The sequence below is a fragment of the Lepus europaeus genome, chromosome 4, assembly GCF_033115175.1.
Source record: "Lepus europaeus isolate LE1 chromosome 4, mLepTim1.pri, whole genome shotgun sequence".
NCBI classification, from domain to species: Eukaryota; Metazoa; Chordata; class Mammalia; order Lagomorpha; family Leporidae; genus Lepus; species Lepus europaeus.
This window is the reverse complement of record NC_084830.1, coordinates 74924569-74950348: the sequence shown is the minus strand read 5'-3', so window position 1 is coordinate 74950348 and position 25780 is coordinate 74924569. Positions and strand designations below refer to the sequence as shown.

General features: G+C 39.5%; 1 protein-coding gene across 1 annotated transcript in view; it reads left to right on the top strand.

The window, feature by feature from the left end:
• PREX2 (phosphatidylinositol-3,4,5-trisphosphate dependent Rac exchange factor 2) overlaps positions 1-25780 on the top strand; it is a 338025-nt gene that overhangs the window by 243395 nt on the left and 68850 nt on the right. The window lies entirely within an intron of this gene.

The following is a 25780-nucleotide window of genomic DNA, read 5'->3' as shown; positions in this document are numbered from 1 at the left end:
GTCCATTGCCACAGCATCCTATCTCCTTGTCTCCAAAGCCAAGCTTATTGTGACCTCTTCAGGACTTGCTTCCAGATAATAATTTAGAGCACATATCTTCTCGTCACTCTCCTGCTCAGAGAACTTTGCTGACTTCTTGCTGTTCTCCACGACAGTGAAGATCTCTCTTGACTTGCTCCGAGATGCCTTTTCTCTACCTGTGCATCAGCAATGCCATGTTCTGTTTCTCATCATGCACTTCCCTGCCCCCTTTCATGCCTCTGTGCCCATCATTAGCATCATCTTCCAGCTGTCAGTAAAACTTCTCTCCTTGTGATTCAGTATCTGCCTTTGGGATGGTCTCCTTCATAAAATAGCTTTCTTTATTTGGAGACTGGGGTGACGCGTGGGCCCTCGGTTTTTCAGAACCTCCCTCAGAGATTGTCATGTGCAGGGAGAAGTGAAGACCAGTCTCTCCACTTCAGAAGTTCTCAAAGATTGACTCTTGACAGGCAGCATCAGTGTTCTCTGTGAACCTGCTGAAACTCTTGGTTGGAATCAGCAGTCTGTGCTGTAACAAAGCCTTCCTGGTGATTCTTAAGGAAGTGGGATACACAGCAGACTCATAGAATGGCAGATGTCCTAAACAACACTCTGGCCTCAGAATCAGCCCTTAAGGCATTCGGATCTTAAGCACAGATTTCAGAACCACTGTCGCAGGCCTAAATGACCATCAGGTGTCTTGTCCAGGCATTCATTTTATGTTATTTATGGTTATTATAAGATTCAGTGTTTCTCCTTTATAAAAGTGATGTGTATAAATTTGTCATCTTCTTTATTCTAGTGTGTGCTCTTTGAGATGAAGAATAAATTTATCTTGGTGTCCCCATTGTGTTTTTTTTAAAGTGTTTTACATAAGCAGCTCGCCATGAATGTGTACTTAGTTAGAATTTAGATATACTTTAAGATGATGGCAGTTGTAAAATCATTTCCAAAACAGTTACACAGTTTCTGATGTTCTGCAGCACAGTAGGGTTGCTATAGTTCACAACCATTTATTATATATTTTATAAAGAACTAGAAGAGAGGAGTTTGAAGGCTCTCAACACAAAGAAATGATAAATGCATAAGGAAAATGGAAATGCTAATTTCTCTGGTTTGATCATCACACTTTGTGTCCATGTACCAATTTATCATACTGTATCCTATAAATATGTGAAAGCATTACATGAATTTTAAAAAGAATTTTTTTTAAATTATAAAAATGCTTAAATGTAACTAGCAGAGAAGTGGAAATGTAAGAAACCGCTCATACCCCATTCAGCATTTTTCTTATCTAAGCAGAAATAGGATGTATACTTATATAAAATGGATACCTGAGAAAATGTTTATTAATGATTCTTTATTAAGGAAATAGCACACATATCAATTACCTGTTATCTTCCTCTTCTAAGAGAACTTTGTAATGTGTCTTTCCTGGAGAAAGCATTTTTAAAAGCACAATCTCCTCAGTACAAATGAAGCTCCCTTGTCAGCAATTACCTGGGATGTATCTCGTTGCATATTAGATTTCCTTTGCACAGGAAGGCCATTATCTTCTGGTACTTCCAATGATGTCTCTCTTCCTGCTTATTTCTTGGATGAAGTGTTGATTTCTTCTTGAATTTTTCCGATTGCTCTGTAACCACAAATACTCCCTCTAAACTGCCCTGGGCAATCCAGTCTTTTTTCACAGCCTCAAGCCAACATTCATGTTTCTTTAAAGGAACATTTACTACCAACCTTGAAAAGAAACCCTCCGGGGATGTAAGTCTTCTCCATAGAACTCTCCTGCCTTTTATACGCTTTCATTGGAAACCACTCATTTTTTTTTCTTTTCAACTTTTATTTAATAAATATAAGTTTCCAAAGTACAACTTTTGGATTATAGCGGCTTTTCCCCCCATAACCTCCCTCCCACCTTCAACTATCCCATCTCCCACTCCCCTCCCATCCCATTATTCATCAAGATTCATTTTCAATTATCTTTCTATACAGAAGATCAACTTAGTATATACTAAGTAAAGATTTCAACAGACTGCACCCACATAGACACACAAAGTATAGAGTACTGTTTGGGTAGTAGCTTTACCATTAATTTGCATAGTACAACATGTTAAGGACAGAGGTCCTACATGGGGAGCAGGTGCACAGTGACTCCCGTTGTTGATTTAACAATTGACACTGTTATTTATGAAGTCAGTAATCACCCGAGGCTCTTGTCAGGAGCTGCCAAGGCTATGGAAGCCTCTTGAGTTCACCAACTTCGATCTTATTTAGACAAGGAAGACCATATTCAAAGAGTAAGTTCTCTCCTCCCTTCAGAGAAAGGTACCTCCTTCTTTGATGGCCTGTTCTTTCCACTGGGATCTCACTCACAGAGATCTTTCATTTAGATAATTTTTTTTGCCAGGGATTCCAATTCAGTCCCATCAAGGTGGCATGTACCAATGCCATCCTACTTGTTAAAGTTTTCAGTTTAAGTTCATAATTGATCAAAAAGATAGAATTAAGTGTCAAAGGGATTACATAAATAAGACCAGTGTCTGAAATAATAATTATGAATTAAAAATGAGAGAATGATCCTACATGGGAAGCAGGATACACAGCAGACTCATAGAATGGCAAATGCCCTAAACAGCACTCTGGCCTGAGAATCAACCCTTAAGGCATTCTCATCTGGCTAAAAAGCCCATGAGAGTTTCGCAGGCATGGAAATCCAAGACACTGTGTCAAAAGAAACCACTCATTTTTTTTTTTGTTTCAGCTTTTTTTTTTAACTTTTATTTAATGAATATAAATTAACAGTGTACAGCTTATGGATTACAATGGCTTCCCCCTCCCATAACTTCCAACCCACCCGCAACCCTCCCCTCTCCCGCTCCCTCTCCCATTCACATCAAGATTCATTTTCAATTCTCTTTATATACAGAAGATCAGTTTAGTATATATTAAGTAAAGATTTCAACAGTTTGCACCCACATAGACACACAAAGTGAAACATACTGTTTGAGTACTAGTTATAGCATTAAATCAAAATGTACAGCACATTAAGGACAGAGATCCCACATGAGGAGCTAGTGCACAGTGACTCCTGTTGTTGACCCAACAAATTGACACTCTAGTTTATGGCACCAGTAACCACCCTAGGCTGTCGTCATGAGTTGCCAAGGCTATGGAAGCCTTCAAAGTTTTCCGACTCTGATCATATTTAGACAAGGTCAGAAAAGACAGGGTGAGGATAGTAACCAATGATCCTAAGAGTGGCATTAACCAGGTCTGAACAATTATACAGCATTAAGTGGGGAAGAGGACCATCAGTACACACACGTTGGGAGTAGAGCCATTGGAGGTAGAGGTTATGATTACAAAGGAATGAGGCCCAAGTGCGCTAGACAGGGTCTAAAACAAAGGACAGAGTCATTATTAGAGGAGCTAAGAAAGGTGCTGCCTAAGCAACAATTAAGTTTTCTGATTGAGAGGCAAATAGAACCTGATAGAAGGGGCTTGATAATAATCTGGTGGGCTTTAGGCCTTGTAAGTGAAGAGGCCCAGACCTATCTATCTCTTCACATGGGGTATATCCTAAGGGAGGTGTGAACCTCCTAGGGGAAGGCACTCTGTTGACTTTCATTACATAGCTGGCCTGGGAGGAGAGTTGGCCAGGTAAAGGCAGGTGGCATCTCTAACAAGAAATTTACAGTTCTGCCTGCAATGTTGCTGACCCTACTTGACCACACCCTCAGCTGCAGTGGTCACTTTGGGAGTTGGGCTGAGTGAAGGGCTTTTCAGCTTAGAGCCAATACGATCTGTGGCTCTGACCTGGGCATCCTTCGACTCCAGGGCAGGTCCATTTCCAGTGATCCAACTCTTGGCAGAGCTGCCAGGGCTCTTCACAAGCTGACTTCTGCTGAAGCCCAGGCTTACCACATTGAAAGCCACTGCAGTGGACTGGCCTGTTGGGTCTCCTTGAGGGCAGATCACTGTCCAGATCAGCCATTAATAGGCCTGCCATCCATTGCTTCTGATGCCTAGCTTTCTTTTCCTCCTGGTTTTTGTTAAAGCAGACCAGAGAATGCAAGTCAAGGGAGTGCCCAAGTCCCATCTCTAATCTTCAGTGGCCTGAACTACAAGTCTATAGTCACAGGCATGTTCTGTAGTAGTTTTTCTAAGGTAGACAATACCCATGAGGAAAATTATATTCTCACTTGAGAACTTTCTTTCCCTTTGGTCTGAAAGGGAGGTTTTTTCTACTTACTGTTTACTTCGCTTTTGGTGAAGTGAATCTAGCTATGAGATTATAATTTAAGCTCTTATTTTGGCTATGCTATTACAGAAAAATATTAGCCATCTCTTTTATAAGTTCTAAAGATTAAATTGGAAACCACTCATTTTGAGCATTAGTTTGTTGATTTACTAACTGGACTTCAGAAATGACTATTCTTCAGCTTTATAAACAACAAACAAACTCTTTAGTGAATTTTTTTATTAGAAAGTATTCTTTAGATTACGAGTTTCAGAACTAACTCAAACTGGTATAAGCAAAAAAATGTATTGGGCTGGCTCCGTGGCACTTGGTTAATCCTCCACCTGCGGCGCTGGCATCCCATATGAGTGCCCGGTTCTAGTTCCGGTTGCTGCTTTTCCAGTCCAGCTCTCTGCTGTGGCCCAGGAGAGCAGTGGAGGATGGCCCCAGTGATTGGGCCCCTGCACCTGCATGGGAGACCAGGAAGAAGCACCTGGCTCCTGGCTTCGGATCGGTGCAGTGCCGGCGTGGCAGCCATTTGGGGAGTGAACCAACAAAAGTTTGACCTTTCTCTCTGTCTCTGTCTCTGTCTATAACTCTACCTGTCCAATAAAAAAATTTTAAAAATGTATTGGCTTGTGTCACCAGGAGATCCCAGGACTCTGGCTGCTTCAAGCACAGATAGATCAGGGGTATAATAGGCCTACAAGGTGTCATTTCTTTCTCCATGTGTTGGTACTCCTATCTGGGAGGGCTTCAGTCTCAGGGTCATTTCTCATGTGAGTAAAGATGGTCGCTATGGATTGGTGCTAGATTCTCAAGAAAGTTAGTTCCCCTGCTCCAGAGCTCAAGCAGAGGACATGGAGATGTGTCCATTAGCCTGACCTGGGCCATCTGCCCTCTCCTGGGTGGGTTCAGCATCACAGAAGACTAGTGAACCATCAGGAAGAGCAAGGGTAAGGATGCTGGACACAGAAACAAAGGAACCCATTCCAGTTACGGGGATTGCTCCAGTACAGCAAGGAACAGGTGGAAGTGGTTTTCTACTTAAAAGGAATGATAGGGACAGGCGTTGCAGTACAATGAGTTAAGCCAATGTTTCTGACACCAGCATCCCATATGATGATTCCAGTCCCAGCTCCTCTGCTTGATTCAGCTTCCTGGTAGTATACCTGGGAAGCAGTGGATGATGACTCAGGTACTTCAGTTCTTGCCTCCCACATGGGAGACCTTGATGGAGTTCCTGGCTTCAGCCTGGCTCTAGCTGTTGTGGGCATTTAGGGAGTGAACCAGTAGATGGAAGATCTCTCACTCTCTTTCCCTCTCTCTCTCTCTCTCCTTTTTCCTTTTTCCTTTTCTGTTTTTTTTTTCTCATTGTCACTCAGCCTGCAAATAGACAAATAAAATATTTTTTAAGATTTTACCAAATGTAAGAACACATCAAGAGTCACAGCGCTTTCTAAGTTATGTAGATTGTTTAAAAAACTCAGTGAGGGTAGACACTGAGGAGTAGCAAACTCAGCTGCCACTGGGAAAGCCTTCACCCCATATCAGAATGCTGGTTCAACAAGTCCTGGCGACTCTGCTTGTGATCCAGCTCCCTCCCTCCCTCCCTCCCTTCCTTCCTTCCTTCCTTCCTTCCATCCTTCCATCCTTCTTTCCTTCCTTCTTTTCAAAAAATACCAATTCATTTTATTTATTTTGAGAGGCAGAGATACAGAGAAAAAGAGAGGGACAGAGAGAGAGGTCTTCCATCTGCTGATTTATTCTCCAAATGGCCGAAATGGCCAACGTGGGGAAGCCAGGAGCTAAGAGCTTGCTTTGGGTCTCTCACGTGTGTGGCAGGGGCCCAAGGATCTTTGCTATCCTCTGCTGCCCTCCCAGGCACATTAGCAGGAAGTTGGATCAGAAGTGGAGCAGCTGGGACTCAAACCAAAGTCCAAATGGCATGTTGGTAACCCGCTACTGCACAGTGCCAGCCCCCCAGCTCCCGACCATTGCTGGCATTTGGAAAGTGAACTAACAGATGGAAGATCTTATTCTCTCTCTCTCTCTCTCTCTCTCTCTCTCTCTGTGTGTCTTTCTCACTTTCTGTCTCTGTCACTCTGTCTATTCTAATTAGCTAATTAAAGAAATAAAAGGAAAACGCAGTAAGTTCCATATTATTATTTGATTTTAAGCATTTATCAAAATAATAAATGTTAAAAGCAGGGTTTAAATAAAGGACTTTTGTATCTTAATATCTGTATTTTGGTAATATTTTAGACTATTTCAGTGAATGCAGTGAACACCTACAATGAAAACAAATTCTCTGTTAGTAAAATTTGCTGCTCTCCACTGCTCTGATTTTGTACCATCAGTTATTCGTTCATCTAGTGTACATAAGGGTTCCATTCTCGTGAAAATAGAAAAGACAGAAAATGAACAAGTAAAAAAATACACAAGCAAAGATTGTCAGATAATGAAAAATGCCATAAACAAAATATAATAACAGCTGATAACGAGGAGGTTGGCAGTTTTGAGGGCATAGTTGGGGGTGAAATTTGAACGTTAGCGTGAATCACAAGTCAGCCTTGCCAAATCTGCAGGAGATCTTTGCAAACATTTCGAGGCAATACAAGTCATGGAGCAGGTTTTCATGTTTGAAGAAGACACAGAAAGCCAGTGGGATTCTAGTATGTTGAGAAGAGAGGTGCACATTGAGAGAATACGGGCAGAGGCCTGTAGGTCATCATAGGAGATTTGGATTTCATTGTAAGTACAGTAGAGAAGCCATTGGAATGATTTTATTGAATTACTGCAATCCATCTGCATTTCTTGCATCAGTTGCAGATAACACTAAAATAGTTACAGATTCCACAAGACAGTGGTAAAGCAGGCCCAAGCCTACTGGCAGATCCAACCATTCCTCTTCCAATGTCCTGTGAGACTACGCACTAACTGGTGCTTCCGGAGAGACTTTGTCCCATTCATCGGGGTGCTGACATAAGTTTTTTGAAGATTCCCTAGTTTAGTTGTCACCCCTGGGGAATGAAGCTGAGGCAGCAGAAATGTTGAACAATTGTTTTTGAGTTATAACCTCCCTCCTGTGCCAAGTGAGAGTTCTTGATTGATTTCCTTCTGGTTATTAAAGAGTAACAGCTTGTGACACAGAACTTAGGATGAAGGGCATTGTTGTTCCTGCCTTTAACCAGTCTCACTCTGTGTTATTCTCTTTTTGTTCTACCTAATTCTGTCATTTCCATCAGCTTCATTTTTTTTTTTTGTCCTGCATAAAGGTAATTCATCCACGTTCATGCCTCCTGCTTTTGGCGGGAAAGCACCGTGGGGACCCATGAGGTCCTTTCTAAGTGTGAGCAGTGCTCGCTGTATCAAAGTTTGCTTTTCTGTTTCAGGAACCTTGATTATGACTTCTTAATATACTGCTTTGATTATGAAGCAAAGAGTAAAATAAAACAGAAAAATCAAATGGAAACAAACTGTTTATTAGTTACTGGGGTCCTTTATTACATTTGTGAATTGATGGCTCCCTACTTAATTTTTTGTGCTTACATTTTTGGGTATCTAAATGTAAGTTCAACATCTTTACAAGAAGGAAACAAGAAAAGTATTCAAAACAAACAATATCTTTAGTTGTGCTTTTATGGATAGATAATGGCACATTTTCTTTTAAAAAGCTTTTCTGTATTTATTTTTATTTTCATTCTATTTAAAAGGCAGAGAGACACAAAAAGAGAAGAGGCACAGACGGAGAGAGATCTCTCCACCACTGTAGTCCATAAATGCCCACGATGCCCAGTATGAGCCTAGCCAAAGCCAGGGGAACTGGCAACTCTTCCCTTGTTCTCCCATGTGGGTGGGAGATGACCCAAATGCTTGAGCCATCATCTGCTGCCTCCCAGGTTGCAGTGTAGTGTAAGCGGATTAGCTAAAACTCAAGCCAGGCACTTGGATATGGGGTGCAGGCATCTGAAGTGGGGATTTAGCTACAGCAACAGATGCCATCCCTTAAAGTTTTTAAAACGTCAAATATACTTTAGAAGGAAGATAGGGAATTTATTTACATTAACAAGAAATATTACACAAATGATCTCAGAGCCATATGTATATTTTGGACACTCTTTTCAGCTGAGAAATGTCTGGCCAGAAGGATGTGTTTTTACTACTCCCATGATTTCACCTCTGTGAAAACTGTCACTTCTGCAGGAAAAAATATGTTAATGAATATGCTTTCCTGATGCATGATGAATATGAAGGATGACACAGACACACTTCCTGCCACTTCAGCATCCGTTAAGTGCTACTGTGAAAGAGCACAATGAAGGCACAATGGGACATCAGCATTTACACCTTGTCCCGGTCCTAGACTTAGCTCTGCAACACTCAGAGTCCTCTGCTCATCAAACACTGCTCCCCATTCCTTGATTGGATAGCAACAGTATATCCACATTTAAGTGGAAGATTTTGGATCTGTGTAAGCTACCTTAAATCTATGAGTATGGGCTTAATGATAAAATCGGGGAACAAGAACAAGAGAATGAGAGAAAGAGTGAGATAGAGTGTGAGTTAGCATATAAAAAATCCTTTTGCCTTTAAATTGTTTTGCCATAGATAACTACAGCTTTTAGAGTTAAATGATGTGACTTCTTTTTAAGTTAGTCAGAAATGTCCCAGACTTGTTTTTATCTCCACTATAGCAGTTTTGTATTTTTTCATTCTTTCAGCAGACTTTCTTTTTTTGTAGTCTAAGAGGTATCTGTAGTTCATGTCCTTTAAGACTAGCTATAAACCAAATGTGTATATTCTGTTTTCAAATTGGGAATGCAGAGTTGTCAGCATTATAAATTTTTGTCCTATTTAAACAGTAATTCTTTCATAACAAAAGAAAATAGCTAAGTCTACAAAGAATGTGAATTTGTTTATAAAGCATAAAAGTTTTGTAGAGTTCTTATGTATTAAATATGTAAAAGATCACCATTTACAAAATAAAAGTTCTGCTTAAGTGTCAAGTTCTCACACAAAATAAAACTAAAGGGACCACTGACAAATATTTTTCACCAAATTCTGTGTGCTTACCAAGTACCATGGACAACACCTCGTTTTGTGACATAGCAATAGGTAAGATTACTGCCTGCCAAGAACATTTTGTCTGTGGATTATGAAGAATATTAAACAAAATTTCCCTAACAATTTCTAGAAATATGTGAGATTAATTATGTATGTAGGATCTAAGCTGCCATACATGTGTACAAGAAGAGAACCAGCCTTAATTGGATATGAGATGGTGGAAGTGATGTTTAAGCTGGCATAATTGTGTAAGGGAGGAGATTGGAGACAGAAATTTAAGGAAGCAAGGTTATCTCTTGCAAAGGGAATAGCACTGTGAAAATACTAAAGGAGAAAGGAGACGTTATAGGTATTATGAGGCTAGAATCAAGAATAAGAAGGAAATTGAGCAGACCTGTCAACAGAATCAGTGAACCCCCTGATACTTCCTTTAACATCTGGTTGTTCCTCAACTTTCCACTCAGCCCTCACTCAAGACACTCATTATCTCCATTTCCGTTTGCTGTAAGAGTGTAATTATTTAGGATCCATCTGAAATTTGTCTTCCTGCAGGAAGCCTTCAGTTATAGCCCCAGCTGGAATTAATCATTCTTCTTTAAAACCTACCATCTTCTTTGGATTCATTTTTTTTTTTTTTACTTGTGAGTTACTTCCTTGCCTTCCAGTCCTAGTTCCACATTGTGCTTGGAAGTTTGTAAGATTAAAACTATTTGAATTGGAAATCATAGTAATTTTAATACAGTGGCCATTTTTATGATATTATCATTTTATTGAATTTATTCCAGTATCTAGTCTATTTCACTAAATATCCAAAAACTTCCAGGCCATTTGAAGGGTGCAGATGCTGACTCTGTTGGAGACCTCTCAGGAAAATTCATCAGCATCACCAAGGTTCATAAATTTCACATGAGACAAGAGCAGATAAAGTTGAAATTGTAATGACACCTTGAGAGCAGCATATCTCTTCTTTATTTGAAAGAAATACTATAATTCCATTAAACCTCACCACCATTGCACTGCTGAGAATGTATAGCTGCATATACATTTATGCATGTAATCTTATTTAATTTACCTGGACTGCATTAATTATTATTTGAATTCAGACTAATTAATTTGCCCTTGAGAAGATGTAATTGAAACTAATACTTCATTTTTACCTGAAAGGGATTTTAAATGAAACTGATAAGTAAGGACAACAAATGAGAATAGAATTACTTAACTATGCATTTTCACATTTTTGTGATGAATCCTTCATTGTGATAATATGTATAAGGATGAGTAGTTGTTCTGACTGACAAGGATCAGCAAATAAAACCATCTTCATCTACAAGGGATCCTTTGAAAACAGTCACCTCCATCTTGGTGTTAAGAAAAGCTATTGTTTTCTGTCTCAAAGCTAAGAAAATCTATTATTTTCACCAAAGCAGAGAAAAAATCGAAGCAAGTCCTTTCTGCTCAGAATTTCCTTTGCAATAAATGAGAGCTGCAAGTAGCAAAGAGAAATAAGCACATCCTGAAAAATCAGTTAGGGAAATATACTGTGTGAGGAAAATTGTCAATGCTTTTGGAAACAAAACTGGCATTTATTTTTAACTCTGCTGACTTTTCTGTCCAATCACAAGGACAGTCAACCTTAAAAATATATTCAAGGTATCCTAGTCAAGCAACTTCCTTTGGTGATTTTTTTTTTATTGCTTTTCTTCAGTTCCTTTTTGGTGACATTTCAGGCTTCTTTTGTTTTGTGGATGTGCCACAAAATTATTATAAATTATCTTTCAAAGCTGTGCTCCTACCTACCTCAGTCAGGAAATTTAGCTTGGGCCCAGGGATTTTGATATAAAAAAATGTGACTTTTGGTTAGAAGAATGTACTGAATATTGTTGTACTGAAACTCGTGATTGTGTGCAGAATAAAACATCAGGTTTGCAAAATTAGCTGCCTGGTTAGATGAACCATCCAACTTTAACTGAAGGGCAAGGTTCTATCTCACATAGATTCCAATCTGTGAAACACTGTTAGTCATTAAAGAAGAAAATCAACACAGTTTGGCTTGGTTTTTGGTATTGCAAGCAGAATGAGTCCAGTTTCTATTGTTTTAGCTAGTTCTTCGCCATCTTTCCTAGCACATCTCAAACTTTGTCCTCTCCCTGTGACTAAGATCATCCCACCTTCCCTAAATTAGTCTTTCTTTTTAATATTGTGTTATATGCCCCTATTGTAGAATGTATCCTACCATGCATTATGCTCTCTTTTATATGTGGCTGTTTCTTCTTTACACCTTACTTTTTGGCTTTTGTCTGCACTTGTTGACAAGATGTCTACTAATAGAAGATTCATATATGCTTGTTTGTATGCAAGTGTCAGATTTCTTGGAGAATGGGTGAGACTCTGATGTCAAGGTTGAATGAATCTTCCCAGCTGCTCACATTCTGTGTTGGGAGCTATTTCTTATTATTCAGTAATAGTTATTGTGCTCTTAGATGCCAGTACGGGAGTGTTCACAATCTTGGGGAGAAGGAAATGAATCAGACCGTTCCCTTAGTCATCTTAAAAGAGGAAGAATAAATGCAATAAGCAGGTTAATTAGAAATAACTCCACTAAGAACCATGGCAGGGATTGCAGGATGCCCAGAGATCACTTCTGAGATATGGGTGATGTTTCTGAGAGATGAAGCCAGTAGGGGGCCAGGTGGAGGAGAGGAGCAGAGCTGTTCCAAAGGGCAGAACACATGCTCAAGGGCTCTGCTGATCCATAAATGACAAGGAAGGGTGCAAAGCGAAGCAGGAGGGTGAGCAGCAGCAGGCACATAGGAACTCAGATGCCAGCTGAGGAGCTTAGGTTAACCTGTCTGGGGGGACTTAAAGATTTTGTGGGAAAATGCAATTAAAGATAAGTTTATTTTTGGTGCAAAAAACTGTTGAAATCATGCACTGTTTTTTTTTTTTTTTCCCCTCATAATACACATTCTCCACGAACTTTCTGAGACCTGTCATAAGTGAGATGACTTGCTGTGATCTGTAAGTGGGGATGGCCGGAGGAGGGGCATGCCTTTCAAAATGTGCACTCTGGTGCTACCGATGAGGACAAATCAAGGACAAATTAGGAGGGAGGACAAGACTAGAGTCAGAGTGACTGGTTAGGAAACCTAAAATAGTTCAGACCAGTAATAATAAGAACTCTAATACAATAGAAATGGGGATGGAATGGAATAAAAGGCAAAAAGGATTGAAGCAGATGGCATCTTACTGTTACGTGAAAGCAACAAGAGAGTATCTGAGAGTCTGTGACTCTAGTTCAGTAGTGTATTTTTGGCCTTACAGTGAAGGTACCTTATGAAGTGTTCACATTGTCAGGGAGAAGGATTCATCTGCACCAATTTTAAGTATCATTTCAATGAATTATCAACTGTATTCTTTGTATCAAATTCCAAACTGAAGTATGAAAATATGTACTATATAAATTTATAGGACATGCATTTATAACTGTATAAGAATTATAATATGATTAGATATAAGGTATTTTTAATAGAATAAAGCTGAACTTACAATATTTTCATTGAAGTCTATTCTATATTAAAATATTTCAATCATGCAAAATTGAATGACTATATAGTTCTATTCGATTCACAGCGTATTTCACACAACTGTGAACCTGTTAGTATTTTAAAAGCTTCTTGGGTATGCTTCAGTTTGAGTAAACTTGGAACTTCATCTTAATATATCAGTGGAATCACATGTAAAATTAGATACATTCAGAAAACACAATGGAAGATGACAGGTGAAACAATCCCTTAGTAGTCGCAAGCAGTATATTTTCAGTATATCAAATATGAGATTTATTCCATTTCTTATGAACCAAATGGGAAAAATCAGAACTACACTTAGGCCAAAGTGTATTTAGGCCAAAGGATATTTCAGTCATGGGGAGTTCAGTTGGTTTAGGGAAAATAAGAAATTTTTGCGGTGAGATGACTGAGAAGAAACAGATTAATAACATGGACTTGCTTGCTATGTAATGTATTGGAGGGTGAAGAGTTGACCAAACTCCGAGTCCATTTCCACTTTCCCATTGATGAGCTGATGACTTGGGGCAAGTTGTCAGTGTCTCTAAGTATGCTTCCTATGTGTCCATTGAAGCTAGTGATGCTACATGGACTATCAGGATTACTAGCCATGAGGAAGCATTGTCAGCCTTCAGTCTTTACCTAATAAATAGAATACTCATCACAGAGATTTGTGTCTGAAAATGAGCTTCATGGGAAGTGGTTTTCATGGGCGTCCTGAAAAACAACTTAGAGAACAAAATTAATATCGAGAGTTTCTCCAAGCTTGTTCTTGAGTCAACTGGCCTCACTACCCAGCGGGGAAAGCATAGAAAAACTTGCATAAAACAGCTCTGCAAAATTGATTTGGAAGAGCCTTCAATTTCCTGAGAATCATGCAGCTACTACATTATGATTTCACAGCAGAAAACTAGATGAGGACAGAGGCAGTTGAAAACATGATCCAGACGTTTGAACAGCTCCGACTGTGCTTCCAGTCCTGGAGCTAGACCCAAGAGGGTGAGATGCCAAAATCTGCTATGGACAACAGTGCAGAAAGCTAGCCAAGAACCTCCCATGGGGGTACTTGCAAAAGGAAATTTTTATGTAATGTGTAATTGAAGACTAATTGAAAAGTACCACATTTAGATCTGTATTACTTTACTGTGAACGCTACTGGGTTCTGTAGGTAGTTAATATATAGATATTTTTTCATTTTCAATTCTCTTTATATACAGAAGATCAGTTTAGTACATATTAGGTAATGATTTCAACAGTTTGCCCCCATATAGCAACACAAAGTGAAAAAAATACTGTTGGAGTACTAGTTATAGCATTAAATAAAAGTGTACAGCACATTAAAGACAGAGATCCTACATAATATTTTTTTTAAAAAATTAATTTTCTATGCCATTTCCAATTTAACACCAGGGTTTTTTTTTTTTTTTTCATTTCCAATTATCTTTATATACAGAAGATCAATTCAGTATATAATTAGTAAAGATCTCATCAGTTTGTACCCACGCAGAAACACAAAGTGTAAAAATACTGTTTCAGTACTAGTTATAGCATCACTGCACATTAGACAACACATTAAGAACAGTTCCCACATGGGATGTAAGTACACAGTGACTTCTGTTGCTGACTTAACAATTTGACACTCCTGTTCATGGCGTCAGTAATCTTCCTAGGCTCTAGTCATGAGTTGCCAGGGCTATGGAAGCCTTTAGAGTTCGCTGACTTTGATCTTATTCTGATAGGGTCATAGTCAAAGTGGAAGTTCTATCCTCCCTTCAGAGAAAGGTACCTCCTTCTTTGATGGCCCCATTTTTTCCACTGGGATCTCACTCACAGAAATCTTTCATTTAGGTCTTCTTCTTTTTTTTTTTTTTTCTTTTCCATGGTATCTTGGCTTTCCATGCCTACAATACTCTCATGGGCTCTTCAGCCAGATCCTAATGCCTTAAGGGCTGATTCTGAGGCCAGAGTGTTGTTTAGGACGTCTGCCATTCTATGAGTCTGCTGTGTATCCCACTTCCCATGCTGGATCTTTCTCTCCCTTTTTGAGTCTATCAGTTAGTATTAGTAGACACTTGTCTTGTTTGTGTGATCCCTTTGATTCTTAGACCTATCAGAGCCATCGAATGTGAACTGAAATTGATCACTTGGACTAGTGAGATGGCATTGGTACATGCCACCTTGATGGGATTGTATTGGAATCCCCTGGTACATTTCTAACTCCATCATTTGGGGCAAGTCTTATTGTGCATGTCCCAAATTGTACATCTCCTCCCTCTCTTTTTCCACTCTTAAATTTAACAGGGATCACTTTTCAGTTAAAATTTAAACACCTATGAATAATTGTGTGTTTATTACAGATTTCAACCACTAGTACTAGAACAACAACAAATACTAAAAAGGATAAAGTATTACATTATACATCTAAAGTCAGGACAGGAGCTGATCAGGTCATTGTTTCTTACAGTGTCCATTTCACTTCAACAGGTTTCCCCTTTGGTGCTCAGTTGTCACCGATCAGGGAAAACAAATGATATTTGTCTCTTTGGGACTGGCTTAATTCACTCAGCATGATGTTTTCCAGATTCCTCCATCTTGTTGCAAATGACTGGGTTTCATTGTTCCTTACTGCTGTATAGCATTCTATGGAGTACTTGTCCCATAATTTCTTTATCCAGTCTACTGTTGATGGGCATTTGGGTTGGTTCCACGTCTTAGCTATTGTGAATTGAGCTGCAATAAACATTAAATTGCATCAAATTGAGAAGTTTCTGTACTTCAAAAGAAACAGTCAGGAAAGTGAAGAGGCAACCGACAGAATGGGAAAAAATATTTGCAAACTATACTACAGATAAAGGGTTGATAACCAGAATCTACAAAGAAATCAAGAAAATCCACAACAACAGAACAAACAACCCACTTAAGAGATGGGCCAAGGACCTCAATAGATATTTTTCGAAAGAGGAAATCCAAATGGCCAACAGACACATGAAAAAATGTTCAAGATCACTAGCAATCAGAGAAATGCAAATCAAAACCACAATGAGGTTTCACCTCACCCCTGTGAGAATGGCTCACATTCAGAAATCTACCAACAATAGATGCTGGAGAGGATGTGGGGAAAAAGGGACACTAACCCACTGTTGGTGGGAATGCAAACTGGTTAAGCCACTATGGAAGTCAGCCTGGAGATTCCTCAGAAACCTGAATATAACCCTACCATACAACCCAGCCATCCCACTCCTTGGAATTTACCCAAAGGAAATTAATTTGGCTAGTAGTTAATATATTAAGAATTGCTACTAAAGTTATTTTTGTTCTATAATCAAAAATAAAAGTTATGTCTAGGATAATCATTCCCCACTTTCAACATCTTTTTTTTTTTTTGGACAGGCAGAGTGGACAGTGAGAGAGAGATGTGAGAGAGAGAGAGAGAGACAGAGAGAAAAGATGTCTTCCTTTGCTGTTGGTTCACCTTCCAATGGCCGCCGTGGCCAGCGCGGTGCCACCACGCTGATCCGAAGGCAGGAACCAGGTGCTTCTCCTGGTCTCCCATGGGGTGCAGGGCCCAAGCACTTGGGCCATCCTCCACTGCACTCCTGGGCCACAGCAGAGAGCTGGCCTGGAAGAGGGGCAACCTGGACAGAATCTGGTGCCCCGACAGGGACTAGAACCTGGTGTGCTGGCGCCACAAGATGGAGGATTAGCCTATTGAGCCGTGGCGCCGGCCTTTCAACATCTTTACATATACTTTGTACAAACACTGTACATACATAGGGGCCAATGTAGTGGGTTAAGTAACCACTTGCGACACTGCCTTCCCATATCAGCATGCAGGTTGGAGTCCCGGGTGTACTAGTCTCAGTCCAGATCCCTGCTAATGATACACTTGGGTAGGCAGCAGCTGATAGCCAAAGTGCTTGGAGCCCTTCCACCCAGGTGAGAGATCAGGATGGAGTTCGTGCCTCCTGGCTTCAACTGGGCCCAGACCTGCCGTGGCCACTTGGGGAGTGACCAGAAGATGGAAGGTCTCTCTCTCTCTCTCTCTCTCTCTCTCTCTCTCTCTCTGTGCGTATGTGTGTGCCATTCCCTCTCTGTCACTCTGCCTTTCAAAAACACAGATCTTAAAAAAATAAGATTTTAATGTGAGAAATTAGTGGATTCTTGCTTGGTAATCTATCTAGGTTGGAATGTATAGCATGATTTTCAGGGAAAAATGTACATCTAAACTCTGTCCATGTCTGTTTTAGTGAGCCTCCTGATAGCAGAAAACTAATCTCACAGAAATAATATTGGCTGGAAAGGAAGAAGAGGTTTAAATGTAGTTTCTTAACAAATCCAGTGAAATTGTATTTTTACCTGTAAATTACAGATAAAAATTACCAATTTTACTTGATTATTGCTTTTAAAGTTCAGATTAACAGTTAAAATGATTATAGTAGCAATAATTTTTAAATAAAAATGTTTATGTTTGCAGTTTAAAAAAAGGATTTTATTTATTTGGGTGGCAGAGTTTAGAGAGAGAGAAAGAGAGAGATTGATTTCTATCCACTGTTTCACTCCCCAAATGGCTGCAATGGCCAAATGTTGGACCAGGCTGAAGGCAGGATCTTGGAACTCCATCTGGGTCCCTCACGTGCATAGCAGAGGCTCAAGTACTGGGAGCCGTCTTCCACTACTTCTTCAGGCAAATTAGCAAGGAGCTGGAGGAGTAGAATTGCCAGGACTTGAACTGGCACTCACTAAGAATACCAGCATCAGCCGGCGCCGTGGCTCAGTAGGCTAATCCTCTGCCTTGCGGCGCCGGCACACTGGGTTCTAGTCCCGGTCGGGGCACCGATCCTGTCCCGGTTGCCCCTCTTCCAGGCCAGCTCTCTGCCGTGGCCAGGGAGTGCAGTGGAGGATGGCCCAAGTTCTTGGGCCCTGCACCCCATGGGAGACCAGGAGAAGCACCTGGCTCCTGCCATCAGATCAGCACGGTGTGCCGGCCGCAGCGTGCCTACCATGGCGGCCATTGGAGGGTGAACCAACGGCAACAAGGAAGACCTTTCTCTCTGTCTCCCTCTACTGTCCACTCTGCCTGTCAAAAAAATAAAAAAAAAAATTAAAAAAAAGAATGCCAGCATCAGAGGCAGCAACTTAACCCTCTGCACCACAATGCCAGCCCCACTGTTTAAAATTTTTGTACACTTCTGGCTTATTATTGGCAAACTGACATTAAAACATTGCTTAATGTGATCTGGCTCTACGGTGCATTATTACTATGCAAGTCATAGCACAGGGGACTTGTCAATAAGACAAGTGCTATTGAATGTTGGCATATTGGAACATTGTAAATTGTTGCACAGTCTCTAGGTCCTCACAAGTCTTTACTTCAATCTGCTAGCCACATTTTGAGCAGTACTAAGCCAGAGGACGTAACTGGGGTTAAAGAAAAAAAGTGCTGATGGTTGGCCTCGTATTTAAGTCCCTGGTCAGGATGTCTGCATCATATATCTGAGTGCTGGCTCCTAATTCTGGTTGCCTGCTAATGTAAATCCCAGGAGGCAGCAGTGATAGATGAAGTGGTTGAGCTCCTGTCACCCACATGGGAGACCTGCATTGAGTTTCTACCTCCCAGCTGCAGCCCAGCCCAGTCTGTCCTATCACAAGCTTTTGGGAAGTGAAACAGCAAACGAAAGTACTGTCTCTCATTCATTTATTCATTCATTCTCTCTCCCTTTCCTTCTCAAATTATATATTTGCTGCCAAGAGATACAGCTTTTGATTTTTATGTATTTGTGTATATTCTCTCAAAAAGGAAGGTAATTGGAAAGTGAACTGATGGCAGATTTTGAAGGAGGGATAACAAACTTGCCTTGGGTCTGGGTAAAGAAATGCCTTTAAAAGTGACATTACAATCAGGCCCACATGAACGTAGAAAAGCATGTGTAGAAAAGCAGAGCTGTTGGAGTGGGGCATATGAGAATGCAAGCTCTCTGAAGGAAGGAGCTTTGTCTCCTGTTCACTGCTGTTTTCATAAAATACAGTGGCTTACTTTGTAGCTTAATAGAGGATGCTCAAATGAATATTTATTTATTTATTTTTTTAATTTTTGACAGGCAGAGTGGACAGTGAGAGAGAGACAGAGAGAAAGGTCTTCCTTTTGCCGTTGGTTCACCCTCCAATGGCCGCCGCGGTAGCGCGCTATGGCCGGCACACCATGCTGATCCGTTGGCAGGAGCCAGGTACTTCTCCTGGTCTCCCATGGGGTGCAGGACCCAAGGACTTGGGCCATCCTCCACTGCACTCCCTGGCCACAGCAGAGGGCTGGCCTGGAAGAGGGGCAACCGGGACAGGATCGGTGCCCCGACCGGGACTAGAACCCGGTGTGCCGGCGCCGCAAGGCGGAGGATTAGCCTAGTGAGCCGCGGCGCCGGCCAAATGAATATTTATTGAAGTAACTGGATGGAAGATCATGTCTTTATATATAGAAATCAGTGTGGAATGAGTATTTTTTTATTCTTGTAATCTTATTGTTGAATGCCACAAGGATTTAAGGAGGGTTAGAAATATTTTTACAGTTTATCAACAGTAAGCATAAACAGAAAATTTTAAATCTCATGGCATTTACTTTTTAATATCTATCTACTACAAGGTAGCAGAATCAATGATACATTTAAAATATGCTCTTTCTTTCTCTCCCTACCCTCCCAACTTCCCTCCCATTTTTTTTTTTTTTTTTTTTTTTTTTTACAGGCAGAGTGGACAGGGAGAGAGAGAGACAGAGAAAGAGAGAAAGGTCTTCCTTTGCTGTTGGTTCACCCTCCAATGGCCGCCACAGCCGGCGTGCTGCAGCCGGCGCACCACGCTAATCCGAAGGCAGGAGCCAGGTGCTTCTCCTGGTCTCCCATGGGGTGCAGGGCCCAAGCACTTGGGCCATCTTCCTCTGCACTCCCGGGCCACAGCAGAGAGCTGGCCTGGAAGAGGGGCAATCGGGACAGAATCCGGCGCCCGGATCGTGACTAGAACCCGGTGTGCCAGCGCCGCAAGGTGGAGGATTAGCCTATTGAGCCGCGGCGCCGGCCCCTCACATTCTTTTACCCCCTGCCCCATCTGTTTCCTTCGTGTCTACCTCTTCTTCTTCTGTATTCACCTTTCACTTGGTCTTTCCTTCATTCAATTACTGCTCATGTGTGCTGAGAAATCTCTTAATTATTTCTTGTACCTTCCCTGAACTCTAGAGAATTAAGTAGCTTTGCACAGACTGAAATTTTGTGATCAAACTGAAACATTCGTTTTCTGACCCTTAAGATTCTCCTTATGCTTTAAAAAATTTTAATTCCTTTTGCCTGAGTAATACCTGCTGTCCTATTGTGCTCACTACTGGAATTTTCCTAATCTGTTGCTTTTCCTCCCCTCCTCACCCTTCCAAAACTACAGTGTTGAATCTTTGCAGGTCAATATTATCTTACTCTCACCATTTCATCCCCAGCACCTGGCATTGTGCCTAACTTGTGAATTGCTTTTTTTGTACACATAAGTACGATTTAATCACATCTTTGAACAAGAATTTTACTGTAAATTAGTTAAGAAGTTGAACATAAGAGATATGCAGATAGATAGACATAGAAAATACTAAGTTATTTCTAAAAGACCTGAAGTCAGATAACTATATTACACAAGACTAAACTCATTGGCCACGGAACAAGAAATACAATTCCAACTCACAGGATTGAAGGTCATTCTTTATTGATAAACCTTTACACTAGAATTAGAAATGTCAGTAGAAAAATAAAATTTTAATAAATTTTGTCATATAAAGATCTGATCATTTTAATTGTAGCATTTGTAAAATAACCTAATACAAAAAGTTAGTCTCAACCAGCCTTACAGAGTTCACAGAAAAGACTTACAAGTTCGTAAAACTTTCTGCAAGTGGGTCATGGATGGCACTAGGGCTTCCCATTCTAGGAAACGTTTCCTCAGGGGAGCTGGCATGTGCTGCAGTGTGATAAGCACTGAATTCAGATCAGAGCACTTGGGAAAGACACTGGAATCAAAAGCCAACATACCACTTAAAACTAAAAGAGAAAAATAGAAGAAACCATAAAGAAAGGTATAATTATTTACAGGAGCTTTTGCTCACCACTTTAGACATATTTGTAAGTAGCCTCTTGCTGCAAAGAGTAACATCACAGAGAGATATCATTTTTATTTACATGTAGCTCATAAATACAACATTAGGGGCATAGTAATTCTTCCCACCATAGCAGCCTCCCCACCCATTCTCCTTCACCCTTCTCCTTACTCTCCTGTTTTGTTCAAGAAAGAAAAAGAAAAAGAAAAAAGAAGAAGTGGAATAAAAAACTAATAGAACTGTTCAACAGTCCATACAAGGGCTGTTCTATGATATTGCTTCTCGAAGGTGATTTCACATTTTTCCCAAACCCTTCCTCTTTTCTCTTCCTTCCTTCCCTTTCTTTCCTTTTAGAAACTCATTTGTCTTTAAAAAAGAAACCAAGGATGATACATCTTTTGTGAGCTTTTGGACATAAATATAAGATATACTAATATCCTCTGTTTAATACACTAAAAGGAAGTGATTCTTGAGAGCAAGTTTTACTATTAAGTCTCATGTTATGACTCTTTGGGCACAGAGGTCCTGCATGGGAAGTTAATGCACAATAACTCTTGTTTATTTAATAAATAACACTGTTATGTATGACAACAGTGATCACCCAGGGCTCTTGACATGATCTGCCTTGGCTATGGAAGCTTTGGATCCACTAGCTCAACAACACTATAAGCAGAGTGGAAGTTCTCTCCTCTCTTCAGAGAAAAGTACATCCTTCTTTGGTGGCTCCTTCTTTCCACTGGGGTCTCATCCACAGGGGTCCTTTACATAGGACATTTTTTGCCTAAGTCTCTAGGCTTTCCATGCCTGAAATGCTCTCCCTGGGCTTTTCAGCCAGACTGGAGCAATTTAAAGGCTGATTTTGAGGTCAGAGTGCTACTTAAAGTGATTCTCATTCTATGAATCTGCTGTATGGACTGCTTCCCATGTTGGAGCCTTTACACCTTTTCAGTTATGTCTATTATTGTTTTCAAGCACTATTTATATGATCACATTATCACTTGATCCTATCTAGATGGTTACTTTACCACTTATTCCTGTCCATTTGATTTTTACAACACTTAAACTACTATTTTTATGAGCCAGCTTAATGGATTTGGGGGTCCTATGGAAAGTTGTTAAGCTGTACCCTTAGAAGTAATTCCATAGGAAAATATGCAGGACTATACTGCTTTGGCATTACGGACTTCATACATTTCACAATTACAACTTTAAGATCTTCGTAATTTTTCCCACGGTCCCCACCCTTCCACCCCTTTCTCTTCCCTTTCTTATTCTCCCTCTTATTTTTCACTAAGTTCTATTTTCAATTAACTTTATATGTATATAATTAACTGAATGTTAAGTATAGAGTTCAGTGATTCATATGAAAGAGAAAAAGATAAGGAAAATATTATAAAGGGAAAAAAGGAAAAGATATACAAAAATATAGAATAACAGTCAAGAGAAGGGCTGTTCAAAATCATTGCTTTTCAAAGTGTCAATTTCATTTCTACATGTTGCCTTTTAGGTGCTCTCTCAGTTATCTTATGCCAGGGAGAATATATAGAATTTGTCCCTTTGAGACTGGCTTATTTCACTAAGTATTATGTTTTCCAGTTTCATCTATTTTGTTGCAAATGACCAGACTTTTTTTTTCATGCTGTATAGTATTCCATGGCATATATATCCCATAACTTTTTTATCCAGTCTTCCATTAACAGACATTTGGGTTGATACCATGTCTTTGCTATTGTGAATTGAGCTGTAAAAAACATGGTGGGACACATAGCTCTTTCATATGCTGATTTCACTTCCCTTGGGTAAATTCCCAGGAATGGGATGTCTGGGTCAGTCACATGGTAGGTCTATGTTCAAACCTCTGAGGTGTCTCCACACTGTCTTCCATAGTAGTTTTACCAGTTTACATTCTCACCAACAGTGGATTAAGGTACCTTTTTCCTCACATCCTCACTAGCATTTGTTGTTTGTTGATTTCTGTATGAAAGCCATTCTAATGGGGGTGAAGTGTAACCTCATTGTGGTTTTGATCTGCATTTCTCTGAGGGCTAGTGATCCTGATCATTTTCATGTGTCTTTTGGCCATTTGGGTTTCCTCTTTTGAAAAATGTCTGTTTAACTCCTTTCCCCATTCTTAACCGGATTGTTTGTTTTATTGTTGTTGAGCTTCTTGATCTCTTTATATATTCTGGTTATCTATCCTTTATCAGTTGTATAGTTTGCAAATATTTTCTCCCATTCTGTTGGTTGTCTCTTCACTTTGTTGATTACTTCTTTTGCAGTGCAGAAACTTCTCAATTTGATGTAATCCCATTTGTCAATTGTGGTGTTGATTTCCTGTGTCTTTGCGGTCTTTTCCAAGAACTCTTTGTCTACACCAATGTCTTTTAGGATGTTCCCATTGTTCTCAAATAATTTGATAGTGTCAGGTTGTAGATTTAGGTCTTGAGTCCATTTTGAGTGGTTTTGGTGAATGGTGTCAGGTAGGGGTCTTGCTTCATGCTTCTGCATGTGGCAATCCAGTTTTCACAACACCATTTGTTGAAGAGACTGTCCTTGTTCCAGGGATTGATTTTAGCTCCTTTGTCAAAGATAGATTTGGTTGTAGATGCTTGGATTTATTTTGAGTGTTTCTATTGTGTTCAATTGGACTATCCATCTTTTTTTTTGTACCAGTACCAGGGTGTTTTGATTATAACTGCCCTGTAGTATGTCTTGAAATCTGTTATTACAATGCCTCAGACTTTGTTTTTGTTATATAAGATTGCTTTAGCTATTCATATGTTTTCATATGAATTTCAAAATCATTTTTCCTATGTCTGAGAAGAATATCTTTGGTATTTTGATTGGTATCACATTGAAACTATAAATTGCTTTTGGCAGTACAGACGTTTTGATGATACTGATTCTTCCAATCCATGAACATGGAAGAATTTTCCATTTTTTTGCAGTGTCTTCTATTTGCTTTTTAAAAATATTTTATAATTCTCATTGTAGAAATCTTTGGCATTCTTGGTTAAATTTATTCCAAGTTTTTTGATTTTTTTTTTTTTTTTGGTAGCTTTTGTGATTGGGATTCATCTTAGAAGCTCTTTGTCAACATGGCATTGTCTGTGTATACAAAGGCTGTTGATTTTTGGTGTTAAATTTATATATTGCTACATTTCCAAACTCTTCTATGAGTTCCAATAGTTTCTTAGTCAACTTTTTTGGTCCCCTATGTGTAGGATCATGTCATTGCAAATAGGGATTGTTTGACCTCTTCCTTCCTGATTGGTATCCCTTTGATCTCTTTTTCTTGTCTAATGGCTCAGGCTAAAACTCCCAAGAATATATTGAAAAAGCACTGGTGACAGTGGGCACCCTTGTCCAGTTCTGAATCTCAATAGGATTGCATCCAAAATTCCTCTGTTCAGTAGAACGCTGGTCATGAGTTTGTCAGTTTGCCTTGATTATGTTGAAGAGTGTTCCTTTTATTCCAAATTTGCTTAAAGTTTTCATAATGAAAGGGTGTTGTATTTTGTCAAAGGCTTTCTGTGCATCTATTGAGATAATCATATGGATTTTATCCTTCAGTTTGTTAATGTGATGTATCACGTTGACTGATTTGCGAATGTTGAACCAGCCCTGCAAAACAGGAATAAATACCACTTTCTCCAGGTGTATGATCTTTCTGATGTGTTGTTGGATTCAATTGGCTAGTATTTTGTTGAAGATATTTGTGTCTATGATCATCAGAGAGGTTGGTCTGTAGTTCTATTTCTTTGTTGTATCTTTTTCAGGTTTAGGAATTAAAGTGATGATGGCCTCATAGAAAAAAATTTGGGAGGATTCCTTCCTTTTCAATTGTTTTGAATAGTTTGAAAAGAATTGGAGTTAGTTCTTTTTTAAATGTTTGATAGCATCCAGCAGTGAACCCATCCAGTCTTGGGCTTTGTTTGGGAGGGTCTTTATTACTGATTCAATTTCCAACTTGGTTATTGGTCCGTTTAGGTTTTCTGTGTCTTCATGGCTCAAGTTAGGTAGTTGTATGTGTTCAGAAATCTATCTATTTTTTCTAGGTTTCTTGTTTTGTTGCTATATACCTCTTTGTAGTAATTTCTGATGATTCTTTTTATTTCTGTGGTGTCTGTTGTTAAATTTCCTTTTTCATCTCTGATTTTATTTATTTGGGTCTTCTCTCTCCTTTTTGGGTTAGTTGGGCCAATGGTGTGTCAATTTTACTTATTTTTTTCAAAAAACCAGCTCTTCATTTTGCTGAAAATTTTATTGTTTTATTGGTTTCAATTTTGTTGATATCTTCACTAATTTTAATTATTTATTTTCTCCTACGAGTTTTGGGTTTGGTTTGCTGTTGTTTTTCTAAGTCCTTGAGATGCATTTATAGCTCATTTATTTGGTGCCTTTCCAATTTCTTGATGTAGGCTCCAATTGCTATAAACTTTCCTCTTTAAACTGCTTTGCTATATCCCATAAGTTTTGATATTTATATTGTCATCTTCATTTGTTTCCAAAAATTTTTTGATTTCTCTTTTGATATCTTCAATGACCCACTGTTCATTCAGGAGCATATTGTTCAGTCTCCATGTGTTTGCTTATGCTCTGGGGATTCCTAAGTTGTTGATAACCAACTCCATTCCATTGTCGTCCAATAAGATGCATGGTAATTTCATTTTTTTTTTAATTTGCTGAGACTTGCTTTATGGCCTAGCATGTTGAAAATCCTAGTGAAAGTTCCATGCACTGATGAGAAGAATTTACTCTATGGCTGTG